Raw genomic sequence first — 22,845 nt, forward strand, 5'->3', positions numbered from 1 at the left:
GGCCAACACCCACGTAGGGAAAAGTGCCTTACGAAGACACATGGAGAAAAGGCACAAACTGCAAGGGGAAGAGCACCTGAGCAAAAGCAGCACACAAAAAAGCCACCCTCCTTCTACTCTTCCTCCTACAGGTGCATCATCTTCAGCCGCTTTCTCCCTCGCACCTTCACAGCCACCCTCCTCCACTCCGCCTCTGACCTTGAGCGGTTCCTGCTCCTCTGCCCACAGCAGCCAGGTGTCTGTGAAGGAAATCTTTGAGCGGAAGAAGCCAATTTCTGCCAGTCACCTGACAGCTGGCTAGGCGGAACTGTTAGCTTGCCAGCTGTTACCATACAAGCTGGTGGACTCTGCCTTCCGTAAATTTGTGGCCATTGGGACACCGTTGTGGAAGATGCCAGGCTGCAATTATTTCTCTAAAAAGGCGATACCCAAACTGTACCGTGAAGTTGAGGCAACTGGTGTCATCTCTGGCACACCGCGTTGGGTCAAGGGTCCACCTGACCACGGAAGCCTGGTCTGCCAAGCACGGTCAGGGCAGGTACATTACTCACACAGCCCATTGGGTCAACCTGGTGACCGATGGCAAACAGAGTACGTGGCTGTGCAGCAGACCAACTTGTGACACCTCCACGGCTCCTGCTACATCCTCTTCGCTGTCATCATCCTCCTCCTCCTTGGCTGAGTGGCTGTTCAATTCTACTGGTGCTGCGATCTCCTCCTCTCCAGCTGCACAGCCCCAGCTCCCCAGGGCCTATGCTGCATGCCAGGTACGACGGTGTAACGCTATCATAGATCTGTCTTGCCTCAAAGCGGAGAGTCACACTGGAGCAGCTCTCCTGGCTGCTCTTAACAGACGTGTGGATCATTGGCTGATCCCGCACCAGCTGGAGATCGGCAACGTGGTGTGACAACGGCAGCAATCTCATTTCCCTGTTGAATTTGGGAAAACTGACACGTTTACCCTGCATGGCACATGTGCTGAATCTAGTCATTCAAAGGTTTGTGTCAAAATACCCAGGCTTAGAGGAAGTCCTGAAGCGGGTCAGGAAGTTGTATGGGCGCTTCAGGCGGCCTTACACGGCCATGGCACACTTCGCCGAGATTCAGCGGAGAAACAAGTTGCCAGTGAGACGCCTGATTTGCGATAGCCCAACTTGCTGGAATTCGACCCTCATGTTTTCTCTCCCCTGCTAGAACAGGAGAAAGCTGTTGCCCAGTACCTCTACAATATCAGTAGGATACAATCTGGAGAGATGGGATGTTCTGGCCCAACAGCTGGACACTGATGCGAAATGCATGCAGGCTCATGTGGCCGTTTGAAGAGGTGACCAACCTGGTGAGTCGCAGTGAAGGCACCATCAGCGACTTGATCCTGCACGCTTACTTCCTGGAGCGTGCCGTGCATAGTGGTGGACCAAGCTGTGGAGGAGCGTGAAGAGGAACAGTTATGGGAGTAAGTGTTGTGGGATCAATTTGCATCAGAACCAGATGTTTCCTCAACACCTGCAGCAGCACAGAGGGGGGAGGAGGATGAAGAGTCGTGTGGGGAAGAAGAGTCAGACTCTGATGATGAGGAAGGTGTTTCTTTGGAGGCGGCGGCAGAACTGCAGCAGGCGTCGCAGGGGGCTTGTAATGCTCAACGTTCCCGTGGTATTGTTTGTAGCTGGGGGGAGGAGGACTTGCCTGACTTCACTGAGGAAGAGCAAGAGGAGATGGATAGTACGTCTGGATCCACCTTTGTGCAGATGGCGTCTTTCATGCTGTCCAGCATGTTGAGGGACCCCGTATTAAAAAAAAAAAAAAAAAAAGGGTAATGAGCTGTATTGGGTGGCCACGCTTCTAGACCCTCGGTATAGGCACAAAGTGGCGGACATGTTACCAACTCACCAGAAGGCAGAAGGGATGCAGCACATGCAGAACAAGCTGGCAACTATGCTTTACAATGCGTTAAAGGGTGATGTCACAGCACAACGCAATAAAGGTACCACTGCCAGTAATCCTTCTCCCATGTCCATGCAGGCAAGGACAGGACACTCCAGCGATCTCATGGTGATATCGGACATGCGGACATTCTTTAGTCCAACGCCTTGCCTTAGCGCTTACGGATCCACCCTCCACAAACGCCTGGACCGGCAGGTAGCTGACTACCTGGCCTTCAGTGTGGATGTAGACACTGAGCAGCGATGAACCCTTGGGTGCGCAGGTTTGACCTGTGGCCAGAGCTGTCCCAATTTGCCATCCAACTTGTCTTGCCCTGCCTCAAGCGTCCTGTCAGAAAGGACCTTCAGTACAGCTGGAGGCATTGCCACTGAGAAGAGAAGTCGCCTAAGTCACAAGTGTTCAGTACCTTACCGTTATCAAAATGAATGAGGCATGGATCCCGGAGGGCTACTGCCTGCCCCAAGACTAAGTCTTCCCCCCCCACACAGCACCTCTGCCCGCAGGCCGCTTGACTGCCTTCTCCGCCACCACCAACCAGGTCAGGGACTCCAGGCAGATTCCTGAATTTTTAAGGACGCTGCTAGCAGCGGTCGCTATACTAACTATTCTGGTGCGTATACGTGCCTGCCTAATTTTTCTAGCTGCACTGCAGCTGCAACAACAAAACAAAAGGCATGTACATGTGCCAATTCCTCTTAGTGATTATTACCTTGTCGCGGTGAAGGGGCTTGCGTATCACAATGAAGCAATGACCGCCGGCTATAGGAGTTTCCAGGAGGGGAGGGGGGGGGGCGCACCCAAGATAAGGTTGTTGCTTCATTGTGGACAGACCAAATTTGATCAGCTGGACAGTCACTGTTCTATCATTGAGCTACCACAGCCCGGCGACCATATGGGCTTGAAAACAGCCACGGCCTGCACTCTGGCCATGGTGCGCAGCATGGCCGTCACTACACAAACAGCTATTTGTGGTGCGTTACACAGTGAGTTTGGTGCGTCAGTGTGAAGCGATACTCTAATTACACTCCCTAATTGATGGATGCACATGCAAGATGTTTTAAAGCATTTTAGGCCTGCAATTTAGCCTTCAATGTGATGTCTGCCCTTAAACCGCTGCTTTGCGTCAAATCCAGATTTATTTTTTTTCCCCCCGGGACTTTTGGCATCTATCCCACTCCGCCATGCCCCCCTCCAGGTGTTCGACCCCCTTGAAACATCTTTTCCATCACTTTTCTGGCCAGCATAAGTGTTTCTAGTTTTCAAAGTTCGCCTCTCCATTGAAGTCTATTGCGGTTCGCGCGAACCGAACTTTTGTGGAAGTTTGCGAACCGAAAATCGAAGGTTCGGGCCATCTCTACTGAAGATGTCATACTTTTTTTTTTTTCATAAAGCGTCAGTGTACAGCTTCTACAACAGTGTACACTTGCTATCCCATCAAAATATTTGAGTCATTAAGGTCTAAACTGCAGGCAACAAGTGACTATGCCCCTAAAGTGAAGAATGTCAAAATTGTGTCCAGTGTCCATTTCATGTGCCAACCATTTTCAACATGGCCTTAACTTTCCTGGACACAGCATTCACTAGACTTGCACAGGGTGCCACTGGAATCTTCTGCCACAATTCCACCTTCCATTTGAGGATGCCCCACAGAAGCTCAATAGGGTTAAGGTCTGGACACCTGTTTGGCTAGTCCAGCACCCTTTACCTAGAGCATCCTTTCTTTAGCAGGGCGATGGTTGTCTTGGAGGTCTGTTTGGGGTTGAAATACTACCCTGTTGCCCAGTTTCTGATGGGAGGGGATCATGCTCTACTTTGTCACAGTACATATTTGCATTCATGGCTCCCTCAATGAATTGTAGCTCCCCAGTTCTGTCAGCACTCATGCAGCCCCAAACCATGACAAGCTTTACACCGACTACTTTACATCTTCAGTGGTGTTCTATGATACAATAAAATCACAAGTGAGAGGTGTGCTCACTTTTTTGTGAGATTGTGTAAGTGATATTTATTTAAAAGACTACTGTAGGGGGGGGGGGGGCAGGGGAAAATGAGTTGAACTTACCCGGGGCTTCTAATGGTCCCCCACAGACATCCTGTGCCCGCACAGCCACTCACCGATGCTCCGGTTCACTTCTGGAATTTCAGACTTTAAAGTGTGAAAACCACTGCGTCTGCGTTGCCGTGTCCTCGCTTCTGCTGATGTCACCAGGAGCATACTGCGCAGGCCCAGTAAAGTCTGAAATTCCATAAGTGAACTGGAGGCAAGGCCAGAGCATTGGTGAGTGGCTGCGTGGGCTCAGGATGTCTTAGAAGCCCCTGGTAAGTTCAACTCATACCCCCTCCCCTCCTTACAGTATTCCTTTTAAAGCAGTGGTCCTCAAACTAAGGCCCGTGGGCCGAATGCGGCTCCCAGAGGCTTTCACGGTTCCCCCCCACTCTCAATCTATTACTTATAGATGCGGGCCACTGAATCTTTAAATATCTGCGACCCACATATAGAATAGCAGTGCTGGCACCACCCAACCCCATGGGTCCAGTTGGACTGCAGGTTGTCACCTGGGTATGCTTCACTGTCTGTATAAAAGATTTTCTTCGGGCGCCACATGGATGGCTGCTGCTGGGAGTTCTCCTCTTCGTTGCAGGACATACTATCTGATTTGGTTAAATGGGAGACACAAGGGCTGCACATGTTAACAGGTAATAGTTTACACTACCTTGGCTCAATGTATTTTCTACATTTCATGTATACTCATGCCCCCCAGCAGTCTGAAGTATGTTGACCCGGCCCTTGACCAAAACATTTGGGGACCCCTGCTTTAAAGCAACACATTACAGTGTTGTAGGGTAAAAGTTCCACTTCATGCCAATCTTTTTCTACACTAATTAGGAGAAATTAAAGGGTGGCTAAGTAGTAATGGTTGAAAATAAAGAATATGGGTAGGAGAGTTTGAAGAGATGGACTTTGAGGACTTTTTTTTTTTTTTTTTTTTAATTTTAAAGGAAGGATCAAGGCTACCAGGTTAGACGCAGGAGGAAATGCAGCTTAAAGGTTTATTTCACTTGTGTGGAATATGCAAAGCGTCCCTGCATGTGAATCGAGTGGGGACGTGCCTATTCTGTCAATAGGCCTGTTGTCCAAATTGTATGCTGGCGCAATTCAGATGGCATGCTGCCGTTCACTGCAGCAAGCATCCAAATCCCTATAGCCCTGCATGGCGTAGCTACAGGGATTCAGGCGCATACTAGCATCACTGCAAGTGTCTTGTCCCGTAAGACTCACGGCCATGAGCTCTGCATGGGAATAGGCAAAAAGTTATTTCATGCTACATCAGTTGCATTGCAGAAAAATTCTGCATTTCAACTCTCTGCTCTTACAATTTTACAGGCCTGTCCACATTTGTTTTAATGGCTGGCTCAATGGCACAGAATGCACAGCTGCCATTCAAAAGATCAGCCCTGAAGCCAAACAAATATCTCCAGTGGCTGAAGGAAAAGGTTTGTTTTTGTTAAACATGTCTACAGACACATTCATTGTACATTTTCATAATTGATCAGATAAGTTTGATCTCGCTCACTGTCAGTGGATATCCCATATGCATCCAGTCATCGAGGTTTGACTACGTTATTCCTCAAATTAAGAGAACTCAAGTTCAAAATTCCACAGGAAGTGCCCATCCTGAGAGATAACATGCCATGGGACAGATGGGTACAGGTTTTGACACACGACCACACTTTGTTAAAAGGATAAATGAACATAACACCAAACTAGAGGTGATGATTCACCATGGCCGGGGAGATCTTAGAGGTAGAACACAAATACAATCAGGTGAGTTCCAGTCTGACCTGGTGGAAAAAGTTTCTAACAATTGTTCCATGGACACTCAGACTGGGCCTCGGAAGTTCACTTTTTTTTTTCTCTACACCCACTGGTCGTAATGATGGGTATTACAATCATATGCATCATTACACAGGTGAGTTTGTGTTTGACACAAATCTAACCATGTTGATCTGTGTGCATAATTTCAAATGCACAATCTCATAAGCTAATATTTCCAAGCTAAGCTACATTATACAATGTTAGAGTTTTTTTTTTTTTTTTTTTTTTTTTTTTTTTTTTCTCTAGCCTTCAGCAGTACCTATGGGATGGAGTAAATTATTTAAAGCCTTTTTTTTTTTTTTTTTTTTTGGGGGGGGGGGGGGGGGGGACACCTGGCATTGCTCCTTTTGCTTAACGGACAAACTAGTTTCATTTTTCCATGAACATGCAAGTGTGTAAGTAATGACCATCCTCTCTGCATCCGCGTCAAATGCGCAACAGGGACCTAGAAGTAGGGCCTCCCCAGAGAGCCAGGTTAAAGGAGGCTAAGAGGTCTTGCTCACTCTCCCAGGGGCAAACGCCTAGATCAGAGTGTATGAGCAAGAGCATGGAAAAGTGAAAAATAGACAAATCCTAGGCGCTGTCTGAACCATAAGGTAAGAGGTCTGCATATGGTCTCTTAATGGAGAGAACTGTAAGAATCTCTGGGGTAGATTCTTGTAGGATAGAACCCTAATCTACATTAAAATACCACTGTTTTAGTAAAGACTTTCTATGCAGATGTTCTCTTTAAGGAGAATTTCTCGTAGAGAGAAATAGATATTGCAAGAAGCATTATGTTCGGTAGAACATTGTGCTGTGTCTTCCACAAGGCCGAAGCGCAGTACCTGCTCAAGATGTACCAGCATCCAGGCAGCAGCGGGGTAAACCTAAAATGTTTTCATATTTCCTAAAGGTAAACAATTGCCAGGGAACAGAAAACAATGCTTTCCAAAGAATAAGGGAACAGGTCACTGGAAAATGGGATTTTCTAGTGCATGCGCAGTAAAGATTGTGCTGGTCATTCCATCATATGACCCTACCAGCCTATGGCAGGCTGAGTATATGATCAACAGTGGACTGCACCCACTAGGGGTGGACTCCAGGGTTAACCATTGGCTGTTTATAAGGAATGGACGGTCTTGGGGGAAATCGCTTCTAGTTAGTTCTACTTCCTGACTACTTCTACTCAAAACTTCCTATCATCTGTCTGTATGCTGTACATAGGCCTAAGTGCTGTCTAAGGACCTGTTTCCACTACACACAGATTGGATGCAGAAAAACTACAGTGAATGCCTATGGGCCTGTTTCCACTAAACCCGATTTTTCTGATGCAGATTTTCCTATAGGCATTCATTGGAGTCAGTTTTTCTGACTCGAGTCCGCAAGGGTCCGGTGGCCGCAAAGAGATCGTACGGGTCTCTGCGGTGGCCACAAGGCGGCACAAGTTGCGGATCCGGAATGTATCAGTTCCGGCTACAATAAAGTAGCCGGAACTAGATACATTGCAGTGCCGGAAAGGCACTGCAAGCATGGGGGATACCGGCGTGTAGTCCGGGCCCCCCCCCAAGTGGCATAGGATCGGTGCTGGAAGCATCCGGTCCTATTGCCAGTGTGATGGGAAACATCCGTTTCCCATTGCACAGCATGGCCGCATGCGAAGGGTCAGGATCTGGCCCCGGTCCGCAGCCGCACCGGGACGGACTGAAAAATAGCGCATGTTGGGAAAAAAAGCCGGACCGTCCCGGAGCTGCGTTCCCGGATCGGATCCGGACGGCGCACGAGTGTGAATGGATACATTAACAATGTATCCATTCACCATCCGCTGTGTACGGAGCGTTCCGGGTCCGGGGAAGCCGGACCTGGAACGCTAATGTGAACCGGGCCTAAGTGCAACATGGCATAGATCAAGCATGGGCAAACTCGGCCCTCCAGCTGTTACGGAACTACAAGTCCCACAATGCATTTGCCTTTATGAGTCATGACTGTGGCTGTCAGACTCCTGCAATGCATTGTGGGACTTGTAGTTCCTTAACAGCTGGAGGGCCAAGTTTGCCCATGCCTGGCATAGATGTTCGTAACAGAAAGCCGGAGGTAATCATAAGGACTAGTTCAAGATGCCATGAAAAGCTTAAGATAATCATGTTATGAAGATAAGGTTGCTGATGAACACCTGTATATCTGTTTTGCCGACTAAATTCCTTAACTACCTGGGGACCGCCTAACGCTGATGGGCGTGGCGGCAGCCCCAGGACCGCTTAACGCCAATTGGCATCAAGTATTGTCATTTTGCTGTATGTCACCCCTAAATATTGTATGTATCCCTATTTATTGTCCAGCGCTGCGTAATATGTTGGAATAATAATAATAATAATAATAATAATAATAATTAATTTATTAAGTCCTGGGGCTGCAGTTTCCCAGGGAATGGCTGTGCGCATGCGCGATCGTTCCCTGCCATTTTCACGGAACCGAGTTCCGTGATTAGCCTGCAAGCCGCCGATCGCAGCTAGCGATTGTAAACGAAAGGGGAAATCCCCTTTGTTTACATCCATACAGCGCTGCGGTCCCCGGCAGCGCTGTATGAGATTGGTGATCCCCAGCCTTTGGCCGTCCTGTTCAATACAGGCCCACGGGGAGGGATTGGGAGAGAGCCTCATAGAGGCTAAGAAAAATAAATACATTTAACGGCCACAGCGATTGGACACCTCAGGCGGCATGTCCCCTTAGGGACAAAAAAGGTGAGTCCGATCGCTGGGCTGTGCAGGAGGCTGAAAAGCCTGCACAGCCCAGTGCAGTGAAACAGAGCCTGGTCGTTGGGGCATTTGGAATCAAGCTTGAGACATTTGGAATCAACTTTTGAGTTGAGATATCTGCCGGCTGTGGGAATGTCTTATCGCTGGGTGCAGTTATAAGCTAAGGTGCTGGTGCCGAACCCAAGGTGTGGCCAATAGCAACCAACAAATTACATTTCTACAGTGGCGTTGTTGTAACCCGCTGCATGCAGGCTTTATATTAGCATTCACACACGTGCACTATGCGTTGATTGTAGAAGCAAAAGCCTAGATGGTGAAAGGACTGATGAAATGATTTTGTAGCTGAGGGATGATTTATCAGGAGTTTGGAAGTGGCATATTTTAAATACAGTAGAATCCCTTTATAGTAAACTCAAACAGACCTTGCCAAGTAGTTTTCTGTATCAAGTTTACTCTCAGGATAAATCCTATATATGATTAACCCTGAATTTTTTTGTTGTTGTTTTTACTGGCACATGATTGGGACTTGGGGACTAAGCTTACTATATCAGTTTACTATAACCAGATTCTACTGTAGTTGTGGAAGTGGCTGGATCTAAAGTGTTGTTTTTTGTTTTTTTTTCCTCCCTATAACCGTTCCAGGGTACGGCTTGGAGGAAACTAGGCTCCTCCCCCTGAGGAAACACAATTGTCAAGATTAAAAGCCCCCACCCTGCCCTCCTACCTCCAGTATTCTAGTGTTTCTGGCCACAGCAGCAGACCATTGAATGGATTTGGCAACAAACTATTGCAGGCAGCAGTCCCTCCCTGATGACTATGAAATGACTTGCATGTCTCCTTTTCCAAGCCTTACTCCTGGAATGGTTAGAGACCGTTCAGTTTAGACTCGCCAGTAATGGTGTTTCTAACCATTTCAGGGTACAGCGTACGTCATCCCTCCCTGTCACTTCGGTTTTTGTTTTTCAATACTGTACGGTTGGATATACTGGAAGTAGGAGGGCAGGGTGGGGGCTTATAATCTTATTGCTAATTATTTCCTTGGGGAGAAGCCTAGCATCTCTCCTCCTTTTTTTTTTTTTTCCAAGCCTTAACCTGAAATGGTTAGAAACATCACTACTGGTGAGTCTAAACTGAACTCTTGTCTAGTCTGTGCTCACACAGGGACAAGAGTACAGCTTGACGGTCAAAGCAGTTATTCCAACAGGTCCGATCTGATTTCTGATAGCTTTCCTGATTTTGTGTAAAAGTGATCTAAAAAATTGTATATCAAATTCAGACCTGTTAGAAACATTTGCGCGTTAATCTGATGGAAAATTGCATTGTGTACCAGGCATTGTCATGATATAGTGGCTAGTTATGATGTTGGGATCATACAGAAGCCATATTTTCAGTTTCTGTTTGTTTGTTTTGTGTATTATGTCAGATGTGTATGCATGTTAAGAGGCCAGGCTGGCAGCTGGCTTCAGGGTGTGCATTGGTCACCTGGCTGGTAGAAACTGAATGCTAATGTGATTGTATGGCAGTGTGAAGTACCGTATTTTTCGGACTATAAGACGCTCCGGACCATAAGACGCACCTAGGTTTAGAGGGCAAAAATCAGGGAAAAAAAAAACTAAACCTGGTGCGTCCATGGTGTGAGGTGTCTTGTGGATCTTCTCCTTCCAAACTGTTACCCCATGAAAGCATGTAGCAATCATTAAGTATTTACTTCTTTCTCTCATAGTGGATAAAGGTCTGCCTAACCCCATGTCAATCATGTCTTCTCCCCTCACCCTCATTGTAATCATGTCTGCTCCCCCCCCCATTGTAACCATGTCTGCTGCCCTCCCTCCCATTGTAATCATGTCTGCTCCCTCCCGTAATGTCTTCTCCCCTCCCCCCATTGTAATCATGTCTGCTACCCTCCCCCCACCCATTATAATCATGTCTGCTACCCTCCCCCCACCCATTATAATCATGTCTGCTCCCCTCCGCCTCCCCCTTGCAATTACGGTATGCGTGCTTCCCCATTGTAATCAAGTCCGCTTCCCCTGGCAGTGCTAAGAATCCCCGCACGGCAACGGTAAAAAGCAGCGGAAGACCTCACCTGTCATGGCGTGTTTCTATAGTCCTACCCGGGTGTTTTAAATACTGGCATGTCCGCTCCCCCTGGCAATACTAAGGATCCCTGCACGGCGACAGACCACGTGCTTCTTATCATCCCCGGGTGTCTTTTAAATACCGGCATGTCCGCTCCCCCTGGCTATTGTTAAGGATCCCCGTGCACGCCGACAGCTGAAATCAGCGAAAGTCCGCATGTCCCCGAGCTGCAACAGCCTGCTTCCAGTCTTCTGAGTCGCACGTGCACCGCCAGGTCAAGCAGAGAGAGGGCGCCTGTGACGATGTAAACCAGAAGAAACACTCGGAAGACTGGAAGCAGGCTGTTGCAGCTCGGGGACATGCGGACTTTCGCTGATTTCAGCTGTCGGCGTGCACGGGGATCCTTAACAATAGCCAGGGGGAGCGGACATGCCGGTATTTAAAAAACACCCGGGGATGATTAGAAGCACGTGGTCTGTTGCCGATTTCAGCTGTCGCCGTGCAGGGATCCTTAACAATAGCCAGGGGGAGCGGACATGCCAGTATTTAAAACACCCGGGGATGAATAGAAGCACGTGGTCTGTCGCCGTGGGGGTTCTTAGCATTGCATTGCCAGGGGAGCGGGCATGGCTGTATTTAAAAACACACGGGGAGGCATATAGATGCATGCGGTGGCAGGTGAAGGCTGCTGCGCACAGATCCTTAGCATGGCCGGGGAGCGGACATGATTTCTATGGTGTGGGGAGGAGCGGACTTGATTATACACAGCAGGTGGGAGCGGACACAGCAAAGACCCAGCAGGGGCAGGATACAATTACAATGGCCGGCGGGAGCAGACATAATTACCATGGACGGGGGCGGAGCCTAGCGTACTATTCGCACTATAAGACGCACCAACTTTTTCTTCCCATTTTTGGGGGAGAAAAAGTGCGTCTTATAGTCCGAAAAATACGGTACATTAGCATTCAGTTCCTCTGGAAGCAGGGAGCTGATAATTAGCAGCCATTTGGCGAAGGATAGCCTGTGTCTGCATGGCTTTTGAACTCTGTGTATATGTAGACAGCCCCATTGTTCCAATATACAAATCGGGACCAACTGAGTCTGGGAACTTCAAAGGCTAACCGGAAACCCTTAATCAGAAGTCTTTTGGTGTGTGTGTGTGTGTGTGTGTGTGTGTGTGTGGTAAACTACAATTTTTACCTGTGGAAATTAGATATATGGGGAGATGGGAAATATATCTGCAACGTTCAAGGTGGGACAGGAAAGCTTTGACGTTGCCTATCACAGCCAGAAAGGATATGATAGGCGTTCTGTGAAAACCTGAAGAAATTAAAGTATGTCTGGACTTGAACCCCCAGGCGACACTTCGAACTATATAAGTTGGTCTAGGATAGTCACAACTTGTAGTTCCATGAAGATAGCAAAGATGCTAGAACTGCCCCAACTACTGGTCGGAAGAGTGTGTTCTCCCGCAAACAATGATCAAACCGTCACACTGAACGTTTATCCCCATTTTTATGCAAGCTGTCTTATTGTGTATCTTTTTAACTTTATCTTTGTAATTTTTATTTTGTTTTTGTAAATCTTTTGTATATACTGCATTCTTCCACTTTTTTTCTGGAATATTAAATCTTTATTTAATAAGTTTGACTTCTGATGTACTAAACTAGCTCAAGCCTAGAAAGAGACTGCAGTGTAATTTATGTTACAAGTTGAGTGCCTGATTGTGCCTTGCTACTGTACGATTGTATTGTTTGTGTGGCGTTCCCGTGTTTGGCCTAAGAGCAAAGCTGACCCAAATACGAAAACGCAGACTGCGTGCAGATCACTCGACAGCAGAGTGGGAGTCGTTGAAGTATCTAGCAGCAGTTAGTGGTGGAAGTGGGAAGTGCTTTAATGGGCGACAGCCTTGTTGTAGCTTGAATAAGGCTGCTCGCCGCTTGATCTGGTCAAACCCGCAGTTGGGAACCGTATCTGCAGGTGTGCAGCGGAGCCGGTTCCTGACAGGCATAACTGTTTTTTGCTTTAAGCCTGAACTGGTCACCCTTGCATCTGTAGAGTTCCTTATCAAATAGTCCATCCTAAGTTGGTTACCCCAAAAGGCTTATCAAGTCGGTCAAAAGAAAAACAGTGGTGAAGAAATCAACTGTTCCGCCTTGGGACTCAAATTTAGTCCTGAATTCTCTTATTGCATTCCCCTTTGAGCCCATGGATCAAATTTCCATTAAGGACTTAACACTAAAGAGGTATTTGTTAGTAGCCGTGACTACAGGCATGCGTATTGGGGAAATACAAGCCTTAAACATAAAGCCACCATTTATGACTCTCCAACTGGATAGAATCCCTTTTAAGTTGCCTCCAAGTTTTTCTTCAAAAGTTGTGACAGATTTCCATAGAGAACATTAAATCTTTATTCCTTTGTCCGAATCCTTCAAACAGCAAAGAGTACTTTTTTTTTTTTTTTTTTTTTTTTCTCTCCACTGGATGTCAGGAAAATTATTTTGTTTAGATAAAATTGCTAAGTGGAGGGAGGATAATTTTTGAGTTTCAGGGTGTTCGTAAAGGTTTAAGAGCATCCAAGAGTACACGCAGTAACTGGTTAAAGTTATGTATAAGCAATGCTTATGAAATAGCAGATAAACCAGCTCCTGTAAATGTCAAAGCACACTCTACTAGGGCTGTCTCCTCTTCCTGGGAAGAAAGGAATTCTGCCTCGGTACTCCAAATTTGTAAGGCTGCCACATGGTCCTCTTATGACACCTTCATAAAGCACTACCGTTTGGATCTACCGAGTCACCAAGACTTGGGGTTTGGTCGCAAAGTATTGTCTGCGATGATCCCGCCCTAAGAGGGGCGGGTCTATCTCATGGTTCACCCGTCGTGGAGACTATGCAGAAATCCAATTACCGGTAAGTGTAATTATTTGCTTCCATGTTGCACCAGGCGTAGAGACAATTATGTGTCGTAGTAAAACATAAGAACTAGGGCCAGATTATAACTGGCAGTGGTATACAACAAGACAAACCAAACTGCAGATCACACATGAACTTCCCTGGCGTTCTTTCTGGAGTTTAGTCTCTAAAGGGGTGCAATTTTTTTCACATGCTTTTAGACCCTAAAAATCGTACCGCTAGATAGGTCTGCGGCAGCCCTGCACATTACACACCTCCCCTGGATCCACCTTTGGGTTACCAGTCTTGGCTACAAATTTCTGGCCCAAGCCTGACTGAATTACCGCTAAGGAGGTAACTAGATGGGATGAACTCTGAGAGACGGTGGTTTATTTCTTTGTGGACGACCTTCAATCCACTGAAATACATCTTCAGGTTTAGTGAAGAAATGGGTGCGACCTGCATCGCTTACCCAGAGCTTGGCTGGGTAGATCCTGAAGTAAGGGACATTTAAAGAGTAACTGTTAGCCCCCAAATTGAAATTTAAATCTCTATTGCAATGTTTTATTTAGTATTTAAGTGAGCCAAAAAGCCAACGCAGAACTTAAAAATCAAATTTTTTTTACTATGTAATCTTTTCCCCCAGCTCCGGACGCAAAGCCGCATATCAGATACTGCTTAGCATGCAGAGCATGCCTATGTCTGGCCGACCGCCCCCTCTCCCCCCTTCCCCAGGATCAGGTGCCAATATATTCTCCCCACCAAACAGCTGACCGCTCTGACACGGAGAGAGAACGGGAGCACTTCCAGCGCCGCCACCGCAGAGCAGCCACCGCCGAGTCACATGTGATTCTCACATGTGAGAGAGATGCACGGCGGCGGCTGCTCTGCGGTGGCGGCGCTGGAAGTGCTCCCGCTCTCTCTCCGTGTCAGAGCGGTCAGCTGTTTGGTGGGGAGAATATATTGGCACTTGGTCCTGGGGAAGGGGGGAGAGGGGGCGGTCGGCCAGACATAGGCGTGCTCTGCATGCTAAGCAGTATCTGATATGCGGCTTTGCGTCCGGAGCTGGGGGAAAAGATTACATAGTAAAAAATTTTGATTTTTAAGTTCTGCGTTGGCTTTTTGGCTCACTTAAATACTAAATAAAACATTGCAATAGAGATTTAAATTTCAATTTGGGGGCTAACAGTTACTCTTTAAGTCAGTTTACTTTGCCGCTGTAAATTGGGCCCTTTGCTTTTGTACTTCCATAGAGAAGTCTGGTTAAAACGGGATGCGTGAGTTCGCATATAAAAACCATGTCCTTTTTGATTCTGGCTGCACGTAGTATGGCGTAACAGTCTCTCTATAATTAAGAACCTTAAATAGAAATATCCGCGGAGACACCCGGTGGTGGCATTTGTGGGGAGACCCAATGCGCCCTTACAATAATAAACAGAGGAAAACGGTTTCCTTACCAAAGAGTTCCAGGAGAAGCTTCTCAGTAAATTGCTCAGGATTCGGCCTTCTACCTTTTTCAGGGAGGCCAACCAACCTTATGTTGGATCTCCTATTCCTTTTCACCAGGTCATCTTGCAAAGTTGATAACTCCTTTTGTGCATCAGAGATGGGAAGTTGCAGTGGTCTAGTCAAGTTCTCCAGAGAGCTAATTCAGTCCTCAGTCTGTGACTCTGGCCCTTAGATTGTGCACGTTTTGCCACAGGAGGGAGATGTCAGTGCGGACTTCCTCCAACTTCACGGTGATGGCAGCTAGGCTAGCTTGGCATGCAGCAACCCCTTCTGGGATCTGACAAAGCAGGCTTTGGTTGCAATGACTCATTGTCAGAGTGGATCACAGAGCTGCACCCCGCATCGGTGCCATCTTGACTGGCGTGTTGGAATTTCCAGAGCTTTGGCTCTGCGGCACAGCGGGTCATCCTTGCGGACGAAAAGGGACACCCACAGTAACTAGTGCCTGGTGTTTGCACTGTACTTTGGGACGCCATGACACTGGTTACTTGGATGTAACCTCAACTCTTCCTGCCAAGCCCCCCTCAATTTTTAAGGTAAATACACTTCTCAACCTGTGTGGGAAACTGTAAGTTATGGTAATAGACGTTGAGACTCCACAAACTCAATAGTTGGTGGCCACTTGTCCACAGAACCAGGATATTGTGTGTACCTGTGCCATGCAAAAATGTGGCACAAGTACATAGAGGGGCACTCATCTTAAAGAAGAAAAAAAATGCAGCCCACTCCTCCAGATACAGGTTGGTGTACAATGGGGCACAGGTGGTCCCCATTGCTGCCCCCTGCACTTGAAGATAGTAGGTACCCTCAAATACCAAAATGTTGTTAAACGAGGACTCTAGACAACAGGAACATGTATGTAAAATACTCAATTCCCCCAGGAACATACTAACTGCATGGATACAGTGATGGTGGGGGATGCTGGGGTACAGGGCCTCAACATTGAGGGCTACCAGAAGCTTACCCACTGTAACCTGCAGGCCTTTCAGTACCCACAGTAAGTGGGGACATGTCCTTGATATAGTAGGGTCTGCACATGCGGGTGAAGGTGTCTATCAAGGTGTAGATGCTTGTTGTCTCGGTAAGTTAACCTTTTCCACCCCTCACCCCCGGCACTATAGATCATCCCAGGGAGTTTGCTAACCTTTTATGGACCTTTTTAGGTAGTGCGTAAAAGGTGGGAGTAATTGGATTAATTACCTTTTTTTTTAAAAAAAATTGTCGAATTTCACCCTTGACTACACTTACTTTGCAATGTATTGTCAGTAATGAAAAATGGTTACCCTCGACGGGGAGACCCTCGTATAGCAATCCCACATCCCTAAGATATCAAAGTACATGTCCCTGTAGGCAGGTGCTATCATAACATTCCTGCCCTTGTCGGACAGTTTAATGACCCACTCATGTTGCTGTTTTAAAGGGAACCTTAACTGAACGGGGGGTAAAGAGTTTCACTTACCTGGGGCTATTACCAGCCCCCTGCAGCAGTCCTGTGCCCTTGGCGCCGCTCTGGAATCCTCTGGTCCCCCGCTGTCACTTAGTTTCGTTTTTGACGACTCACCAGTCGCCGGCCGCCATGCGTATTAATGGACGCATTCACCAATGCAATTAGCGCTATTGCGGACCACAACGCGTACAAAAATACGCGTTGCCGCCTTCCGCACGTGTAGATATGCGGCAATGCGTATTTTTGTACGCGTTGAGGTCCGCAATAGCGCTAATTGCATTGGTGAATGCGTCCAATAATGCGCATGGCGGCCGGCGACTGGTGAGTCGTCAAAAACTAAACTAAGTGACAGCGGGGGACCAGAGGATTCCAGAGCGGCGCCGAGGGCACAGGACTGCTGCAGGGGGCTGGTAATAGTCCCAGGTAAGTGAAACTCTTTACCCCCGTTCAGTTAAGGTTCCCTTTAAGGAATTTAGGGCAATGTCTTCCCATGGTCTGATAGAAGGCATTGAAACACCCGAGGTACCCTCTCCAAATATAGGGAGTTATCTAGATCAGGTATTCGATGGATTGAGTTAACTATTCAAGAATCCTGAGAGTTGTAATCTTCTGTCCAGAACTCTCCAGGTTTGGGTGCTGCTTACTCTCCTAATCTTGTTGGCATACAATTAGAGTAGAATTCACCAGCTGTAGATGTGGATATCTGTAATGACCCCAAATGTATCCACTATGTGGGTTTGCCAAAATCCCAACCCTTTAGACCAGGGGTGCCCACACTTTTTTTTTTTTCGACTCGCGAGCTACTTTAAAATTTGCAGAGTCCAGGAGATCAACCAACATTTAGGTAGCTAGGTATAGGTGCCTTCTGTATAGGTAGATAGGTATAGGTGCCTGAAGAAAAGATGGCTAGGTATATCGGCCTTTCAATATAGGTAGCCAAGTATAGTATAGGTACCTTCAGTAGAGAGCTAGGTGTGGGTGGCTTCAGTATAGTTAGCCAGGTATAGTGTAGTTAGGTGTGGGTGGCTTCAGTATAGTTAGCCAGGTATAGTGTAGTTATGTGTAGGTGGCTTCAGGATAGTTAGCCAGGTATAGTGTAGTTCGGTGTGGGTGGCTTCAGGATAGTTAGCCAGGTATAGTGTAGTTAGGTGTGGGTGGCTTTAGGTTAGTTAGCCAGCTACAGTGTAGTTAGACGTAGGTGCCACTTACCTCCCCCCAGTTCCAGAGGCGGTGTCTGGGGCTCCTCCTGGTCTCACCTCTTTCGGCCGCGCTGGCTGGAGTGTAGAATGGGTGGCTGAATGGCGGGCACAGGGGGCGGAGGGCAGCGTGCGTACGTAGATATATCGTGCCCAGCGCCAACCCCAGCTATGACGTTGTGGCATCCTCCACTCCCACTGTACCGCCCCTCCCCCGCTCTGCCTCTTCTGATTGGCCAGCGGCCGGCAGCAGAATCTGATAGCTGCCGGCCGCGATCTACCAAATAGGCTGTCGCGATCTACCGGTAGAGCGCGATCAACCTATTGGGCACCCCTGCTTTAGACCATTTTACAAGTGGCCCAGTTAATATTGTACCAGGGAGGTGGTTAATTTATAAATCCCCATAATTCAAAGTAGCGGAATCCATCTCCTTATTTTCATCCCCAAGATGTCCAGTCTTAAACTATAGCGAACGATGCAGAGCCTTCATAACCCGAGTGGGTAGTCTGAGTGCGCTCCCTGCCCCCTCTTTGTCCTGTGAGGTACATGGCGTATACTTCCCATTTGGGCCTTCCTGATGGTTCAATTTTTTGTTTTTGGATGAAGATCTGGTGTTATACTTGCCTGAGCTACCTCTGGTAGGGCCTGAACTTTGTGACGCCATCCTACTCGCAGAGGCGTCTGAATCCTCTGTTACTGGTGGGCGTAAGGTTTCATGATTATCTTGGGTTTGGTCTTCTTGGGTTGGGACATTTGAAACCCCACCTTTACGCCATACCCACTTTATAAGCCGTTCTGTCCCTCAAGACCTTTTGATCTCTTATCACCACCAATTCTCTATTAATGTCATTAATGTGGCCTTTTAACTTGGGGGGGGGGGGGGAGGAGTTTGTGTGTATATGATTACACTACACTAGAAAATACTCACAAAAATGTGGGCCACTGATTACAAACAAGATTTGTTAATTTGCACACAGTGATTTTCCTAACACACTCAAGCCCATGTTGCAAAAAATGAGTACACCCTAATTGGCGGCCTGGGGCAGCAGCCCCCCCCCCCCCCACCCTCGCTGCACCTGATTGGTTCATGGCTCCTGCAAAGCTTTGCAGGGATTTAAAGAATGGAGGTGCGCGGCTGTTGATTATGTAACACTGGGTGACGGTCGTGGTATGAATGGACATGGGGGGGGGGGGGGTAGAATGACAGGCGGACACGGGAACAGGGAGATATTGATGCACGTTTGCATGCCTTTAGCTAACCTATGGAGAACATGATTCACGTCTGCATTCCTTTATGTAACGCACTGAGGACATAGGAAGGGGATAGAGATGCGCGGCTGCCCTCTATATCTAACATAATGGAGGACATGGGGACTGAGAAGCAGGTCCGAAGGAGAAAATCTACAAGTCTTTCCTAAACCTAGGTGCATCTAATTAACCAAAAAAATGTATTTAAATTTTAGTTCCCGGCAGCAGGAAAAGTCACTGTTCCCACTGCACTGTGATTGTGCATTGGGGAAGCATTATGTGCATTTTTTGCGGTGTATGAAAATGGCCACAGCTTTTGCAAGTGTCAGGGACCTTTTTCAGCTCTATGGTCAAATGACCCCCATACATTAACAAATATGCTTCATTAGGCTTTCTTTAGTTACGTCTAGGACTTGTTTCGAAAATCACTTTACGTCCCATTCCTTTAAAAATGAGACTTTTGGGGCTGCCTAATCTTCAAACACAACTGTATACAATCTGAACTTTTCCTTTTTTCATGTAATACGGTTATCTTTCGCAATATTTGCCTAACCTGTTGAATGTGTTTAGTGTGGTCTGGATTATGAGGGCAAAGAATAAACTTTGTTCTTAAATTGTGAAACTATTGGACAAATCAGCAGTTTGCATTACTATTCTTTGTTTGTGTAACCCGAAGTAGACTAGGGCCACAATTCACTAAGATCATGCTGGTGATAAAGCAAGTGAAAACTTATCACTGCACACCGATTGGTATTTAGCACACCAGCCTCAGAAGTTTGGTGGTTACCCTGCTAAATGTTCGTTAGGCCGTGCACCCTCTGGCGCCCACAGCTGCCACACCACCACCTATCCACAGCACAGAAGCATAAGTATATCCCTTCCATTTTTTACATTGTACTGTTGTAATCACAAGCTGGTACTTCCCTGTTGCTATTCTGCACAAGCTGTATGTTGCCATCTGCTGTAATAAACTATAGTGGGCAGCACGGTGGCGTAGTGGTTAGCTCTCACCTTGCAGCGCTGCGTCCCTGGTTCGAATCCTAGCCAGGGCATTATCTGCAAAGAGTTTGTATGTTCTCTCCGTGTATGCGTGGGTTTCCTCCGGGCACTCCGGTTTCCTCCCACATTCCAAAAACATACAGATAAGTTAATTGGCTCCCCCTAAAATTTGGCCCTAGACTACAGTACTTACACTACATAATATAGACATATGGCAATGGTAGGGATTAGATTGTGAGCTCCTTCGAGGGACAGTTAGTGACAAGGTGTGTGTGTGTGTGTGTGTGTGTGTGTATGGTACTTATCCGTTAGCCGGGCGCATCCGGCAGGTGGCGCTGTTGTAGCGAATTTCGATGCGCAGTTGTATCTAATTCCATTCATAGTTACTATGGTAACAGGTGGCCGCAGGTGGCGCTAATTACATTGATACGCAACGTAACGATACAGTGTGTTAATGTCAACGAATATACATTGTATTTGAAGTGGCCGGAATTAAAATGAAGGCGGCGGCAATGTAACACATGAAGCCGCCGCCTTCGTCTGTTCTTCTCCCCCTTTGCCCTCTCGCTTCTATACAACACTGCCAGCTGGGGGGGGGGACACGCGTGTCCCCCCCACAGTCGTTCGTCGCAAGGAAACAAGAACAGACGAAGGCGGCGGCTTCATGTGTTACATTGCCGCCGCCTTCATTTTAATTCCGGCCACTTCAAATACAATGTATATTCGTTGACATTAACACACTGTATCGTTACGTATCAATGAAATTAGCGCCACCTGCGGCGCTTCCATTCACACAGTACTACGTTCAGTAACTATGAATGGAATTAGCTACAACAGCGCATCGAAATTCGCTACAACAGCGCCACCTGCCGGATGCGCCCGGCTAACGGATAAGTACCATATATATGTGTATGTACATATACATTGTACAGCGCTGCGTAATATGTCGGCGCTATATAAATACATAATAATAATAATAATAGTGCCAGACTTTTCCTCGCCTTTTTGATTTCTAAATGGACTTGCCTTTCCAGTCTAGAGCATGTAGTTTGTTTGGGTGATTACACTGGTCGTCATACTTTTGCTGGAATTGGATTCCATGCAATACATCCTGTATTGCCTGTCTACTTTCTGTGATTCAATTTAGTACAGTTGAGACTTTACATAAACCGGTATGTTATCCTACAAGGTAGTTGTTTTTTTTTTTTTTCTTTTTTTACACAAAGGGTGTAAAGTTAAACACCTGTTAAACAGGATTGCAATGGTGGGAGAGTTGCAATGCATACAGTACATAGTATGCTTCACTGCAGCTGCACGTTATGCGATACCACACTACATGCATTGGGTGATGCTAATGGTACTATCGCACCACACTGCTAATGCGCCGTGGTGAAAGTATCATTACAGTATAATTGCATTGGGTTAGTTAGCAATGCACCACAATGCCCTAACGTAATAGTAGCCTGTAACTGTTGACCATGTTTTGTAAAGCTCCTTTCACTCTGCAACAGATGAGTTCTGTTGCAACAGACAATATAATTGTATGGTGACGCAGTTATATTTTCATGGCACATCAGGGGTTTCTGTCAGAATAATTCACAGCACGCTCTGTTTACTGGACTATGTGCCTGCTTAGTCTAGTGCTTTGTGATTTTTTTTTTTTTTTTTATTTTTTTTTACCACTTCTGTACTACGCTATTTTGTGCTGATCTGTGCTGCGTGGGCTCTCCAGCCCGCAGCACAGATCAGGTTGCAGCCAGGCCGATCAGACTTCCCCCCCCCCCCCCCCCCCTTTTTTCCCCACTAGGGGGATGTCCTGCTGGGGGGTCTGATCGCCGCCAGCTGCTTGCGTGGGGGGGCTCTTCAAAGCCCCCCTCCACAGCGCTTCCTGGCCTCCTTCCCCTTCCCTCCCTCTCCCTCCCCCTGTGAGCGGCGCAGGACGGATTTCCGTCCTGCGCCTGATGGGATAGGCTTTAGCCTATCAGATGCCGGCAATCCCCGGCCAATCGGAGGCCGGGGATCGCCGATCTCCTCTACGGCGCTGCTGCGCAGCAGCGCCGTATACATGTAAACCCCGGGGAAGATCTTCCCCGTGTGTTTACATTTACCCTGTGAGCCGCCGATCGGCTCGCAGGGTGTTCACGGAGACACCCTCCGTGAACTGACATGGAACGGCCGCTTATACGAGCGGCCGTTTCCATGGAATACACTTCAGGATTCAGGGGCGTACATATACGCACCGAGAATCCGGAAGTGGTTAAAGCTCTTGGTAATGTTATCCTATGTGTGTGTTGTCACTGGAGCGATGTGTGATTTTGTAAAAATCCCCCCTAGCATTGCATTAGCAAGAGCTTTTCAAAATCGCTAGCGCTTAAAAAGCTCTTGCAGTGTAAACAAGCCCTACATATACTACACAATACATACATATGGTAGGGATTCGGTTGTGAGCCCCTCTGATGCTAGGTACACACATTTTTTCCCCTCAATTTTCCTGCTCCATTCTCTTATTTATCAATTTCCATTCACTTCTCTGAGAAATCGAGCAGTAGAAAGATTAATAGTAATATCGGACATGATGGAAATTATCTATCGAACGCAAAAACATATCGTGTACCTAGCATGAGGGACAGTGAAGTGACAAGACAATATTCTATATTCTGTACAGTGCTGTGGAAGATGTTAGTGCTATAAAAATGCGTAACTATCAAAATGTGCTGTAACCGTTACTATTGGGCAACATGGCATAAAATTATATAGCCTAGCAAGGGCAATGTAAACACCATTTTATAACATTTTATTATACAGCTTCTGGTACAAAACAATATAGAAATGAGAGGATACATTTCTAGTACACCGTACTTAATCTCCAGCTGTATGTCAGACAGAGGTCTTGTGGCCTGAAATGCTGTCAAAATGCAAAGC

The 22,845-nt window shown here is 47.1% G+C and overlaps 1 protein-coding gene across 5 annotated transcripts in view; it reads left to right on the plus strand.

Moving 5' to 3' along the window:
• The window catches only part of ACSBG2 (acyl-CoA synthetase bubblegum family member 2), a 256,592-nt gene that overhangs the window by 155,238 nt on the left and 78,509 nt on the right, over nt 1–22,845 (plus strand). The window lies entirely within an intron of this gene.

Source organism: Hyperolius riggenbachi, chromosome 1 (genome assembly GCF_040937935.1).
Source record: "Hyperolius riggenbachi isolate aHypRig1 chromosome 1, aHypRig1.pri, whole genome shotgun sequence".
Classification (NCBI taxonomy): Eukaryota; Metazoa; Chordata; class Amphibia; order Anura; family Hyperoliidae; genus Hyperolius; species Hyperolius riggenbachi.